Below are 14,878 nucleotides of genomic sequence, written 5' to 3'. Positions count from 1 at the left end.
CTCTCGGCGGTTGAAAAGGAAGAGCCGTGCGACCCCTGAGCTTCTCATCCGACCTCAAGCCCCACCCCAGGAAGCTTCCTGGCGCTTCCTCCATCCACACATCAAGCAGTGGCTACAATCGCGACGCGCCCGCCTGTAGGGGGCAGCGAGGGAAACCCCGTGCCTGAGCTCCCACAATCTCACTGCAGACAGCTAAGTGGGAGGGACGCAAGTCAAGCCTGGGGAAGGTCAGAGAAGCAGACAGGCTCTCTCAACCGGGGGAGCCTGGGAAAGAGCCTGGAGGAGACAGAATACAGGCTGGGCTCGGTGAGTGAGCCCAGCAGATAACGCTTCTGGTTGGTGCCTGTTCAGCTCGCTCGTCACCCTCACCTGGGGTAGCTGAGGTCATGTGATGGCCACTCATCCCTCCCCTCTTCTCATCCCCTGCTGGTAGAATGTTGTCTGTCGCCCTGACCCGACCTTGGCCACGTGGTTTGCACTGGTTAATGGAAGGTGGGTGGAAGCGACAGGTGCCTGTTTTGATCTGAAGCTTTAAGAGTCAGGGCAAGGCGCCACCATGTCTCCATCCTGCCACTTTACCATGAGGAGAGAAACGCCCTAGAGCTGCTGGTCCCAGAATGAGCGGACACTGTAGGCGCAGACCTTAGCCCGACCCATCCTCTAGGGCCAAGCTCAGCCAAGCCCGGCTGAGCTGGGAGATGCCAGCAGTGTCATAGCTGACCTATCCACCTGTGGCTGTGACATGACCATGTGTTTTAATAAGCCAGTGAGATTACTGGGGTTGTACGTGACCCAAACAGGTAAACCCAGGCAAGCATCTTGGAGCACCTCTGGTCCAGTGGCTTTCGACTGACCTCCCATCAGTGTTGTCTGGGAAAGTTTTAAAACACTGCTGAGTTCAGCTCTCCAGGACTCTGCTTGAATGGTCCAGGGCTGGGCCAGACAGCAGTACTTCGGACAGATTCCCGGGTGGTTCCAGCGTGCAGCCAGGCCTGAGACGCTCCGCTCGGCCAACTTCCGGCTGCTGTACCATCTCAGTGAAAGAGAAATGACTGATGGCAGTCCTCGGAGAGCGGCAAAGTCTAGCCTGGAAGCTAAGCCTTTCTGATTCTCACTCTCTCCCTTACTGAATGGGAAGCTTCCCTGACCTCTTCTGGCATCAGCATTCTCCACCTCCCCATGGCCTTTGAGCCCAGAGCACAACAAATACAGATCCCACCTGGTTGGCAAAAAAAAAAAAAAAAAAAAAAGGCAGCTGGGCACAGGACGTGAGACGTCAGCACAGTGAGGCTATTCTGGGGACGAATCAAACCATGGGGGCTCGGGAATTGTAAGCGTTTTCAGCTTTTCCCAATGTCCTTCGTGCTGGAAAGTCACCCCTTCCCCCCTGCTCCCCACTTCCCACTCCCTGCCCCCACGTGGGCCTGGACCCTGGACTATTCAGGGGGTGCCGGCTGAGTCGGGCTGAGACCTGGCCACCACCTTCCCACAGTCCACACCACCCGGTCTGGCATTTCACATGTAGCACACCCTGAAGGTAGAGTTTTCGAATGTAGTGGTAGGGAATTACCCAGATCATCATAGTTTTTTTTGTCGTGGATCAAAGGCCTTTCAAATCTGACATGCTACTAAAACAAGGTCACGTGAGTATGGGCACACCAGTTTAACTGGGGGTAAAACAATGATCCTCCCTTTCCCAGCCTCTTGCAGTGGAGTTGTCCCTGGTTACTGTTCTGCCTCCGTCTCCACAGAGACTACTCTGGGCCCAGTAACCATGGTGATAGGAGAAGATGTGAGCAGATGGGAGCTCTACTTCCAGAATTTCAAGTCCTCATGTTGGGGGAAGTGTGCAGGAATGAGGGGCGGGAGAAAGAAGGGTAAGGGAGGGAGGAGAAGTTACAGTATTTTAACCCAGGAATGGATTGCCGTGCTGGGGACAAACCAGAAGGCGTGATTTTTTTGGTGCCGAGCCAAGCTCTTCTCCTTGACCTCGATAATGATTTATTCCCCCCCCCCCTTCCCCTTGCTGTCAGATCCTTCTAGACAATAGCATTCCTAGGGAACTGGAGACAAAAGATTTCTGTACCATGCAGAGTGGGAGGCGTTTTTTAACCACATTCAAACGTATTGCGTGAATATATGTTTAATGATGTATCATTCACTTAAGAAAACAAGGGTCTGAAATCGTGTCAATTTAGATGCAGTCTGATGATGGAGTGTTGAGAGGACCACAGCCCAGGAGGTATGAGATCTAGGTTGCAAGGCAGGTTCAGTTACTCACACCCCCCGCACCCCCCGGGCAGCCTTGGGCCGGTGCCTTCTCCCGGAGACTGGGTTTGTATCTCCAAGGTGCTCTTAAGACGTCTGTTGACTTTGAAGTTACGTGAAAAAAAATCTTACTGGATGTTAAACTGAGACTTTTGGTGTCAGTTTCTGCTGAGATCCCCACAGGCTGACACCAATAAAATACGTGACAAACAACTATGCAGGGCATGTGTAAAATTGCAAAATGTGCTTTGCAGTCCTTAGCCACAAAGAAGGTTGAAGAGTAGACAGGGAAGATTTTTTGGAGAGAGTTTCAGTTTGCTGAGGATCTCTCCCAGCTCCTGGGAGAGAGGACAGCAGGTCACTCTGCCCGCCTCCCACCTGACATCCTAGGAGGGAGCATCAGTAAACCCGCTTGGAGAGCTTGACCCATGACCCTCTGGAATTGGGGGGACATAGAGACGTGTACCTGACCCAGAAAGGGGGTCATGGCTGAGTGCTACAGCCTGCGGTGCGAGCACAGTGAGAAAGACGGCGAGTTCTGGAAATAATGGGAGGAGAAGAGAAGTGGAGAGGAGGAGAGAAGCTTTCGATGGCACAAGGAGTCTGGGATTTTGTACTGTAGACCGAAATAGACTTTCTATTTGGTTTATTTATTGAGGGAGTCTGGAGAAGCTGACACCAGCCTGAGACTTCATCCAGGGGATGTGGTGGGAGGGGACATCCACTGAGAGCATTTCATGAGGAACAACGAGAGAAAATGAAGTGGCTTTCTGTTCGTGCCCTACCGTGCCAGCTCACTCAGTAAACTGGTTATGGGTTTTTATGGGCTGAATTGTGTCCCCCCAAATTCATGTATTGAAGTCCTCACTGCCAGTACCTCGAATGCAACTGCATTTGGAGACAGGGTCTTTAAAGAGGTAATTAAGTTAAAATGAGGTTATATGGATGGAACCTAATCCAATATGATCGGTCTCCTTAAAGGAAAAGGCAGTTAGGACACAGGCACACGGACAGAAAAGGCCATGTGAAGACACAGGGGGAAGGCGGTCGTCTACAAGCCAAGGAGAGAGGCCTCGGGAGAAACCAACCCTGCTGACACCTTGATCTCAGATTTCTAGCCTTCAGAACTGTGAGAAAACGTGTTATTTAAGCAGCCGGGTCTGTGACACTTGTTATGGCGGCCCTAGCAAACTAAGATATTGGCTGTGATTATTTGGGGACTTCATTGGCCTGAAAAGATGACAGGCCACACCCCCAAGGGTCTCTGCAAAGATGTGAATTCTCGAATCTGAAAAAGGACCGGAAGTTTTGCCGCTTTGCTATCTCCTCCCCAACTCACTCTGGAATTAGCACTGACTTCAGTCATCTCTCATTTACCTGAATCATGGCTCCTGGGAGCTGGGTTGTTCCTCCACCTTGGGTCAGATACACAGAAGTTCATGGGATTTCTCCTGGTTCTCGGGACTGGAAGTCAATGCTGAGGCAGGTTCACTTGTAGGTGAGTTACGAGACTGCCTGTGCTGTGGTAGCTCAGGGTGGAGGGACAGGCCTGCTGCCGCCAAGTTTGATCAGAACCCAAACCGAACTGAATCTAAACCCAAATCCCTTCCCCACATGCTCTCCAGTTCTGAAAATGTTTTCTCCTCATGCGTCCCATGACATCCAGAGCTAGAAGGGGCCACAGAGCCCGCTCTGGCCATCACCACGGACATCTAGTACAGGATTCCCATTCATTCATTTACTCACTCATCTACCAAACTAGAATAAACTATTAAAAAGGGGGCAAGATATGCAAATAGGTGGGATTTCTATCTTTCCAGGAGCCCTCCCAAATGATTCATTTCTAGGTACAAGGACTGCTTCTAAAGGGAAAGACGCTTCCAGGAAAAATCATCTGCATTCCCAGGCGGCTGCAGTTGACGCATGGCCTGGGGGATTGCAGTGCTGTCTCCCGCTCCTGTTCTGCTCTAAGACCTCGCCAAACTGAGTCCAATATCAGGATGTCCACTGAGGACCAGCCCCACAGCCGTGGTTGCAGTAGAACAGAACTCCCCTCTCTCCATGTGGCTGGCTGGTCTTCAGGACGTAAAGCTCACTGCATGGACACACCCGATGGCTTTCTTGTCAATTCTTGCACTGTGGGATCCTCGGGTTGACTTCCTGCCACCTCTGATTGCCAAGACTAGAACACAGATCTTCTGCTGCCTAAACTGACCCCAGGAAGACAGGTGTTGCCTGAGCTCCTCCTTCGAGATGGGCTAGAGAGTGGGACAGATGGAGATGGAGTGGTAGCTTCCTTTCTGTGGCCAGAGCTGCCTGTGCATCCCTCCAAAGGACTGGTCTCCAGACATGAAGATGTTGTTGGTCCAGGTGGGAGTGTCAGGCTCCAGGGTGGTTCTTGGGAAGGAGGAATTCTGGGCAGCAGTTCTGGGACCAATCATTGACCTGATGCCTTGCTCATGAGGATGGGGGCTCCGTCAGAGCAGGAGCCATCTGGAGTGGAGGTGATCTCTTCAGAGAGCCCTGGTCCTCCTCTAGCACCGGCGCTGGCTGGGGTGAATTCAGCTGAAGACCTTGCAGCAGCTATGCCAACAGGCCCTTCTGTCTCTCAGTTTCTTAATTAATCTCAGAGCTTCTGGGTCACCTGTCCTTTCTCAGACGTATCACCTACTCTGTGCTGCTCAACACCTTCCCCTTCCCTCTCTCACTACACTTTGTTCCTTGGCCTCCTGAGATGACTGGTCTGTGGGAAACAGTCTCCCACACCTCTTAGGACTCTACCAAATATTCTAGGTCCTGACGTGTCGAAGTCTGATTACCCCTGAGGACGCAGCTTCCCCACCTGCTTCCTTCCGTGGCAGCTCTGGCAGTGGGGTTGCACCTGTGGTGGATGCTCCTGGTGCCCTGTCTTGACCCCCTTATTCATACTGGGCAACAGTCTCCAAAGTGCTGTATGTGTGAGTGGCCAACTGCTCACAGCTGCCCCAAATGGGGCCACCTTGTGCTGGGGGGCAATGGTTAACTGGCACAGGGTACAAAAGGCTGGCCTCTGGCCTCACATTGGAGCCAATTCGATGGTGCAATCTGTGCTCCAGAGCTCCCTAGCTCCAAGTCTCCAGGCAAGACCGCATCCTTGCTTGGCTTTCTTGCCAGCTTTATCCTGCTTCCCTCACTCCCCTTCTCTTGAGAGCACCCCCTCAATAAATCACTTTCATGAGAATCCCTGCCTCAGGCTCTGCTTCTCTGGAACTTGACCTGAGACAGCATCCTCCCTGCTCCTGGGGGCCGCAGTCTGTCACACAGTCTACCGCATCTTCTGGAGCTGCTGCCCCTCAGATTCTTCAACATACAATTGACTACTCACAGCCTCCCGTGCTTCTGTCTGCCCACTTCTCCTCTACCCCTCATCCTCCTGTCCATCAAAATTGCCAGTGCCCTGACCCTTCTCCTCTGCTGTCAAATCCATTCTGTCCTTCCTTCCTTTCTTCTTTAGCGTGGGCTTTAGGGTCTATCTCTTCAATCTTCTTTGCAAACACCCTTCAGTCCTGTCCTATTGTTGTTGTTGTTGCATTTTCCTCGGGCGTCCCTAACTCTGTACCTGTGAAACCGTCTGAGCCTCCCAGGGACCTCTGGGGAAAGCCACATAGCCGTGCAGACTGCTGCCCAGTAATGTTCATGGTCTCCAACGCGAGGCTGCCAAGAAATCCTTCTGTTCCTGAGTCAAGTTTGTTTCCCATCGTAGCTATTTAAAATCTTCTTGACGGTTCTCAAACTGCCCACCCACCACTTCCCACTCCTTCCCTGAAGATAACCTGATCGTCTACTTTGCAGAGAAAATAGGTGGCGAGAATACATCTTCCTCTACTTCCTGACTTCACACCTACCGACTGCTTATATCCATTCCCATCCTTAAAAACTCCTTCTCTACAGCCAAAAAGCAAGCCCTGCTCTTCTCGTCTTGTCTCAGCTCTGACTCCTTCGCTCTTGCACGTCCTCCCCGGTGACTGTCCTCTCCTTGCCTTGCCTTTCGGTCTTTCCCTCCCTGGATCTTCCTCTGTCGCTTGAGTTGCTTCCATCTTGTGTCCACCTCTGAACCCCGCCCCGTCTCTCTCTCTTGCCTTTCACAATCAGGATGAAAGCGTCATCTATGCATCTGGAGTTTACCCCCAACTCTCCTCTGAAACTGTGTTCACTGAGGCCCCCAAACATCTCCATGAAGCTAAACCTACCGCCACTTGCCGGGATCTCCTGTCACATCTCTGTGGCTTTTACCCTCAAGCCCACCCCCTCCTACCTCGACCCTCTCTTCCGTTCTGTGAGTTCCCAGCCAGGCTCAAGCCACTTGGGCCACTTCTTCTCAGGCTCTTATACAAGCTCCTCATTCTTCTCTGACCCTAAAATGTCCCCTCTCTTTTGCCCTAACCCTCTTCTCTTTGTCCCAACATGTATTCCCAGGGGCATTGCTCCCACAGCCTCACTGAAGATTTCTGAGTCCCCGGCACTGATGGCTCGCATGGGGCTTTCCATTCATCCATCTAACCACCTACCAGATATTGCTATTCAGAAATCCCACATACCCCTCAATCCCAGCATATTAAAAAGAGAACACATCATGGTTTACCCAGGACATCTTTCTCCTTCTGGGTTCCCAATCTCGGTGGGCACAGTGCATTCAATGGTGTTCTCCCCAGACATACGTCACTCTGAACCTGTGAATGGGACCTTATTTGGAGAAAAGTTTTTGCAGATGTAAGTTACTTAAAAAATCTCAAGATGAGATCATCCTGGACTAGGGTAGGCCCTAGATCCAATGACAAGTGTCCTTGTAAGTGAAGGGAAGGGGAGGAGGCCACGGGAAGGGAAAGTGCAGGCAGAGACTGGAGTGAGGCAACCACAAGGCAGGGATGCTGGGGGCTGCCGGCAGCCACCCACACTTAGAACAGAGGCAGCAAACAGACACTCCTTCAGGGGCTCCAGAAGGAACCAACCCTGATACCATCTTGACGGTGGACTCTGGCCTCCAGAACTGTAAGAGGATACATCCCTGCTGTGCTAGGCCACCCATGTTGTGATGAGTCCTGGGAAGCTAAGACAGTGGGTGGTACCACCTCCCACCCGGCTGCCGGGACCCAGAGGCTGTGCATCGCTCTGACTCCTGGTCAGGCTCCACCAAGTCTCGCGGGATCTTCTGCCTTTTCTCACTTTATTGCCTCTCTCCCTCTGGGCTCCCCACCCGAGTACCGAGCTTAAGGACCTAGATGTGGATTCTGGAGTTAGAGATCCTGGGTGGTCTCTGTTACCTCCAGCGATTTATTTAACGTGGTCATATTTAGTTTCCTCACCTTTAAACTGGGTAAATAATTGTACTGGTATAGGCTGTTAAGAGGTTAAAATAGGTCACAGGTGCTGAAGAGTTTGGATGGTTCCTTTAGCCTAGCAAGCGGTCAAATGCTTTAGCTGATGTCACTACCAGCCACTGTCTATGGATTAGGGCAGGAGCCAGTGTCGGGCCTCTCATCCTCCTGGTAGTCACGCACTGACGTGTGGGCCACGTTCAGCTGGAGGAATGCATCCAAAGAGCAAATATTTCCCTGTCCTCTCCCACCTCTGTTTCTTCCACCGCATCCCACTGTTTGGGGGTAAATTCCACGCTTCTCCATGTGGGGTGCAGCTGCTTCATGATCCGGCTGCCGCTTCTCTCTCGAGGGTCACGTCTCACGCTGGCGTCCTGTGCTTCTGCCGCTGTGAGCCCTCAGCTGCCCGCACCGCGCCCTCTTACCTGGAGGCGCTCTCCTATCCTCTCCCCTTCACTCTCCCTCTCGTGCGTGTACGGCGAAGCCAGGGAGGAGGGCTCCCCCTAAGAAAGCAGAAGTGAAACTGGGACAGCACGCTCCCCTGACTCTCCTGCACTGGGAGAGACACCCCCTCCATGGGTTAGGCCATTCTGAGCCCACACTTCCAGTGCCCTAATCACACGACATGATGATTGCCTAGCTACTCACCTGGGTTTCCCACACCCCGTAAGCTCCTTGAAGATGGGGGTGCTTCTCGCTCACAGATCTTTTCTAATAGCTAGCTCACCACCTGGCACACACTTAGACACCTGGGGACTATCTGTTAAAAGAATTCATTTCTTGAACACTTTCTTTAAGTCCGGTTCAGTGCTAGGTCCTCAAACACTGGATTGATAAGGTAACGTTACTGCTAAAACACATCCATCTGAAATCTCAGTGACTTTGTGCAGGGGAAGGTTGTTTTCTGCTCTTATGAAAGTCACTGGTGGGAGACTAGGGATGTGGGTGGGAGAGCTCCGGTCCATGAAATTTTCAGGGAACCAGGCTGACGGATGTTCTGCCATCTTTAAAACCTGGTTTCCAAGGCCTCTCTGGCCACCAGCCTCTGGTTGGCAGGTGGGAAAGGGAGAGGACAGAGGATGATGATGTAAGAGGGCTTTACGGGCCAGGCTTCAACATGTGACCTTGCTCCCACCCTTATTCTGAGGCTGGAACTCGGTGTCACGGCCCTGCGGCAACGTAAAGGGGGCTGGAAAGCGTACCCCGGCTGGGCAGCCACTGGGGCGCTGGAGGGAAGCCAGCATTCCTGCCGTACATCCGTGGTTCCATTTAACCCTCGCTGTAACCCTGCAAGGAAGGTAAAACTGAGGCCAAGAGATGTGAGAGGACTCATTCCAAGCCTCTCAATACTGAGACCCAGGTGCGTGTAACTCTGCACGGTGCTTCCTCCATGCCTTCGTGTCTCCACTGGGCACACAGTTTACCAAGGCTGCAGGACATTCTCTCCTGCTCTGGTCTCCTGGCCCTGTCCTCTGGTCCCCCAGTGACTAATGCCAGCCCCTGGTCAACTTTGGCCATGGTGAACGTCAAGCCATCCTGGCTTTTGCTGGAACTTTCTCCAGGGTTCTGGGACCCAGCCGCATGACCATCAGTCAACTCACCCCTCACCTCACTCAGGACTGTCCTGCCCCTCGGTTTCCCTGGAAGGGAATAGCAGTAGCTATTGTGATAGGACCCTGGGAGTTCACTGCTGTTCTGAGTCAGCACCTAATCTGGAGCTATGGCTGCCCACCTTATGAAAACGAACTTCTGAAATGAGATAAAGCCTAGCTCAGTTGCTAAGTCTTCTCCCGCACGCAGAGCCGCGCTTGCACGTGAAGGGGCCCTTGGAACCCACGTCCTCTGCTTGTTTCTGGCAGAAATGGCTACTGATGCTGACACTCCCAGTACGGCATTCAAGGCCTTCGTGATGTGGACTCTGAGGTGGAAACTTCGGGTTCAATTTCCACCTCGCCTTCCCTTCCCCTCCTCGTGGCCTGAGTGGATAATTCATCAGTCCTCCCACGCTGGGCCCTTCCACGTAGCCCTGTCCTTGCACACCTGCGTCCTCAGCAGCCCAGGCCCCGTCTCCCCTGGCGTCCATCAGGGCCCTCCTCATCCTGCTAAGCAGCGCAGGCAGCCCGTGCTTCTAAGGCGCCTTCCCTGCCCCTCCTCTACGTCCCCTGTCCTTTGTCCTTCTGCTCTACAGCATTATTTTGTTTTTTTTGTGGTACGCGGGCCTCTCACCGTTGTGGCCTCTCCCTTTGCGGAGCACAGGCTCCGGACGCGCAGGCTCAGCGGCCATGGCTCACGGGCCCAGCCGCTCCGCAGCATGTGGGATCTTCCCGGACCGGGGCACGAACGCGCGTCCCCTGCGTCGGCAGGCGGACTCTCAGCCACTGTGCCACCAGGGAAGCCCTGCTTTACAGCTCACAGCCTCACCTTCGTCTATCTGAACATCCATCTCCCTTCTGGATCGTGAGCCCCTGTACAGAGGCTGATTGGTTCTGGTTTGAATCTCCTCTGCTCAGCCCAATAGCGACACTGTTAAATAAGTAAGTAAAGATCCTGCGATGGAATCAGAGACTCCACAGTTGGAAGGAACGTAGAGGCCATCAGTTAAACCTTCTCATTTATCATCTGGGGAACATGTGTTGGGCTCCGAGAACTTAAGTCACGTCAAGTTGAAGTTCGGCTTGGCCGAAGTGTGCCTAGCTAGCTGGCAGTGCCTTCGGGACCATCGGCCAACAGGCTTGACAGAGAAAACCACTGCACCCCAGAATGGCTCCTTAATTGAGTCTTTCAAAGACTGCGCCCTCTTTTTCTTGTCCCTGGTGCTCTGGGGACGTCTGTCAGTGCGCTGTGGCCCGTGGATACCACTGAGATCTGGTCAAGGACAGAGCCCCGTGTCAGGGGCCAGGCTTGTTGCTCTGTCCCCTTGCTGTGGATGTGGTCATGGATGACGGCGCTGCAGAGACAGGTGGGCCCTGCAAACCCATTCTTCAGGCTGGACGCTGCCTCTCCTCCATGGGGGGGCTCTGCTGCCGGAGGAGCAGTTGGGACCCCGCACTGGTCTTGTGAAGAACTCAGGGAGCAGATGCACCCAGCAGACGCGGAGCCATGGGCCTCGGAAGAAGCCCTTCTCCAGTGCCCAGCGGTTGGTGCCTGTCCCCGAGTCCAGGCTGCCTCTTGTCCGGGCGAGCGTGGCTGGGGAGAGGGGGCGATGGATGCGGCTTGGAGGAGTGATGCAAACGGTAAGTAAAAACAACTGCGAAGGAACTGGATCCCGTCCCCACGCGGCTTCATCACATTTTTTCCTGCCATTTGATTCTGGCTCCATCTCATCTGTTTGTTTCTGATGCTTCATTGAGACCAGCTCCTCCTGAGAAATGGGAAATGACGCTGTGCATACAGCTGAGGTTTGGACAATCTCGACTCATGCTAAACTTGGGATTTGCAAACGATTTCATCAGAGAAAAATCAGTGAACAAAGAAAGAGGATGCTAAGATCTTCAAATATCCTCTGCTGTCAGCTGGTGAAACTGCAGGCTGATGTACACATAAATTACATCTTGAAGATTTCTCTCGCTCATGGTTTTACCAAAAGGATGACTTTTGCCCAAACAATGGGGCTTAGTTTTCTTTGGCTAACATTGCTGCCAGGTGGAGACCCTCCTTTTCCTGAGGCGCCCCCTTCTCTGCCTCCTTTCTGCCCTAAGTCGGGCGTCATGATCTTGCTGCAAAGCTGCCATCTGCCAGCCCGGCTCAGCTCTGCCCCCCTGCAGCCTCCAATTAAACCCAGCACCAGGCCACAGCCGCACTCATCCTCTAGATGGTCCAACCACGTCACTCTCCCACGTAAAGCCCCTCGATGATCATCCATAGCTTTCAGGTAATGCTGGGCTCCTTACCAGGGCACACACAGGCTCCATCTCCTGCCTGCTTCTCCAGTCTGCTCCCTGCCTCTGCACTAGCTGTCTCTTCACTGCAAGTCGAAGTCCCAGTTCTGCCAAATGCCTCCAGCACCCCAGACTCCAGGCTCTCCTGCATGAGCCGAGGTCTTTTTTCCCACAGCTCCCTCTGCCTGGAACCCTGTCCTCCTCTTCTCCTCCCTCGCTTCCTGCCCCTGTGTCACCTCCTCCAGGGGACTCTCCTGGCCAGCCAGTTCCCCGTCGAAATTAGTGTGAGCCACTCTCCCCTGTGTAGACCATTCATCTCACTTCTTGCAGGGCTCTGCCACCCCTTCTATGCGCTTGTCTTGTCTGCCCGCCAGTCAGAGGTTCCTGAAGGCTGGTCAGCTCCATCTCCGGGAGGCTTGGCACAGATTAAGGTTTCGGTGGGTGCTTGTGGAATTTGTCAGAGAATGAGCACGGGCCTCAGATGAGATGCTCCGTTCAGGGCTCTCCCTGGCCCCTGCCCGCCTTTGCCTCGCGTAGAGACAGCTGCAGGGCCCTCAGGCCAGAGCCCCTGGGTCAGAGAAACAACTGTCCTGTGTTCTCTCCAGAAATGAAGACTGCAACATCCTCGTGGCCTGGAGCTCAGGGTTGTGGGGGTGGGGGAGGTGGGGGCGCTGCATGGGGTAATGGTGGAGGCGGGGCCCTGTGGGCGGGGACGTGCGACCGGCCAGAGTGAGCCCTGAGGGACCGCCCAGCCCAGCCCCAGGCCAGCCGCCCCCGCCCCCACCCCCCGCCCCAGACAGGCTACACAGGCACTCAGAGGAGGCTGCTCTCCTCAGCCCCCTTCCCACGTTTTACTTCTTCCCCGTAGCCGGTTATGTGTCAAGTCCTTCTCATCCCATGGGAACCAGCACCTGAACATATTTACCAAACATCAGCCTTGGTTATATTTTGCATATCATCCACCTCCAAGGGCGTTCAAATGACCTTCTAGCAGGGAAGCGCTATGTCTTGGAGAGTGGTGCCACCTGGTGGCCACAGTGAGTTAACATCCGAATTCTCAGTCCGGAGGAAGTCCAGTACCAGGCCCACCGCCCACCGCCCAGGCTGTGTGACAGCAGGGTCTCTGCGGCCCTGGTTGAGGCTCAGAATAAGCCCTGCCGTCCCCGAGTCATCTGTGCAATGGTGGCAGGGCTGAGTGTGTGCGGCCACAGTAGAAGGAGCAGCCCAAGGCTTCATGTGAGCAGTGACTGGGCCAGCATCCTGAAATTTCATCCTCCTGGAATCTGAGAACTGAAGGGTGGTTTAGAGACCAGTCAGGTCCCAACCACTCCTTTCTCAGATGGGCAAACAGAAGTCCAGGGAGGGGAAGTCCTGTGATAAATTAGTTGAAGAGGGAGGACAAGAACACAGGTTTCTGGGCTCCCTATCACCCATTCTAGTACCTTAGGACAGCTCACTGTGATGTCTCATATTTCTCTGAGTTTCTATCTTACAGGAAAAGAGTCAACCTCTACTCCAATAAGAAACTTCTTCCGCTTTTCCAAATGTCTACCAACTGGGTCCAACCCTGTGGGAAGGAAGACCTCCTTCCTCCAGGAAGTCTTCCCTGAGCAACTGGAAATCTCCCTTCTGAAGCCCCACAGGCAGCCAGTCATTCAGCCCATACGTACAGAGGGCCTGACGTAGACACTGGGATTCAGCGTTCACAAGACAAAGTCCTGTGCTCAAGGGGCTTACATTCCAGTGGGGGGAGACAAGCGATGGATAGATGGATGGACAGTAGATAGATAGACAGATAGATACATACATACATAGTTACACAGATACACAGATAGATACATAGATGATGGATAAATAATTTCAGGTACTAGTAAATGCTTTGAAGATGATAAATAAAGCAACATGATAAGGAAGGACTTTGAATGGCTTTAGCAAGAGTGATCAAGGGAAGGTGTTCTGGAGAGGCTCAGCTGCAAAGCGGGACGAGGAGGGAAGAGAATTCCAAGCAAGAGGAACAGGAAGTGCAAAGGCACTGAGTCTGGGATAAGATTACCTGGTCCGGTCCGGGCACAGAGAAGATCAGCGAGGGGGATACTAGTAGACCAGGGGGAGAGTAGGGGGTGGTGATACCAGGGAAGTGTGCAGAGACTAGACCTCGGGGTGACTTGGGTTTGTACGCTGCTCGCAATGGAAATCGCGAGAGGGTTTAAGCACGAAAGTGCTGCAATCTTATTTACACCACAGGCAACTCCCTCGTGTGTTCGCACCTGAGGACTCCGGCTCTGACACCTCCTCATAACCTGCAGGAAGTCCTTCCTCACCTGCCAAGTTGGAGTAGGTGCCCCTCCCCGTCTGGGCCCTGGAGTTAACATTATCATGTCGCTGTCACTGTACCTCCCACCTTGTTTAGAATGAATGATTTATGTGTCTTTCTACTTTACTAGGAAGTAAATTCCTGATGTAGGGAGACAGGGGTAAAGAGTCCAGATCTGGAAGGCGGCTTTGGTGCAAAGACTCGCTCTACCCTTCAGTGGCAGCCTGGCTTTAGGTGATTTAATCACTGCCGATGCCTCAGTTTCCTCGTCTTCAAAATGAGAATAATAAATAGCACATACTGCATGGAACTGTCGTTATAATTAAACAATATGTGTGAAGTACCTCATAACAATGGCAGGTGCAAGTAACCGCTCTGTAAATCGTAGATACGGTTCCTGGGTGTTTTCTCAGGACTCACACAAAGAAGGTCGGGCCCGGCATCTCTTAGGGCCTCTGGCAGAGGTGAGCATTACTTGTGGGGTGACGGGCCTTTGGAGGGAGGGACGTCAGAGGTTCAAAAAGTGAGGTGCAAGGACTAGGCTGGCAGAAGTAAGAATGAAGAACAAAGGATGATGTTGTTGATTTGATTATTCTGTTAGCCAGCATGGGTGAATGAGACAAAACGCCCTGTCATCTTTCAGCCCCTCGGGCTATCCATCTGCAAAATGGCAACAGTGTCCTCTGTACTGATTGTCTCAGAGGGCTGCCGAGGGGCCTCATGTTAATAAGAGGAAAGGATTGGTAACCTGTCACGTACCTCTACCTGTTCATCTCTGAGGCCACACTGTGCCATGCCATGTGCCCACCTCGCCTCTCTCTCTGATTTCCCTGGGGGCTGAGTATACTGTAACCAGCTTAGCTTGCAAGCCCAAGCCTACTACCTACATCACCTTGGACACATCAAATTCTGAACCATTTAGAGAGGAAATACATCCCTTTCTAGTAGCCTGGATCCTGAATTCTGTCTGAAAGTCTCGCCTATGCCTTGGAGTTTACGTGCCACTTATGTGTCCTGGACACTAAATCCAGCTGATTCACCACCTAAGTGTCTAACCAACCTCT

This window comes from Aethalodelphis obliquidens, unplaced genomic scaffold (assembly GCF_003676395.1).
Source record: "Aethalodelphis obliquidens isolate GAN/ISIS:26980383/991018 unplaced genomic scaffold, ASM367639v1 scaffold12, whole genome shotgun sequence".
Classification (NCBI taxonomy): domain Eukaryota; kingdom Metazoa; phylum Chordata; class Mammalia; order Artiodactyla; family Delphinidae; genus Aethalodelphis; species Aethalodelphis obliquidens.
This window is presented reverse-complemented; position numbering follows the sequence as displayed.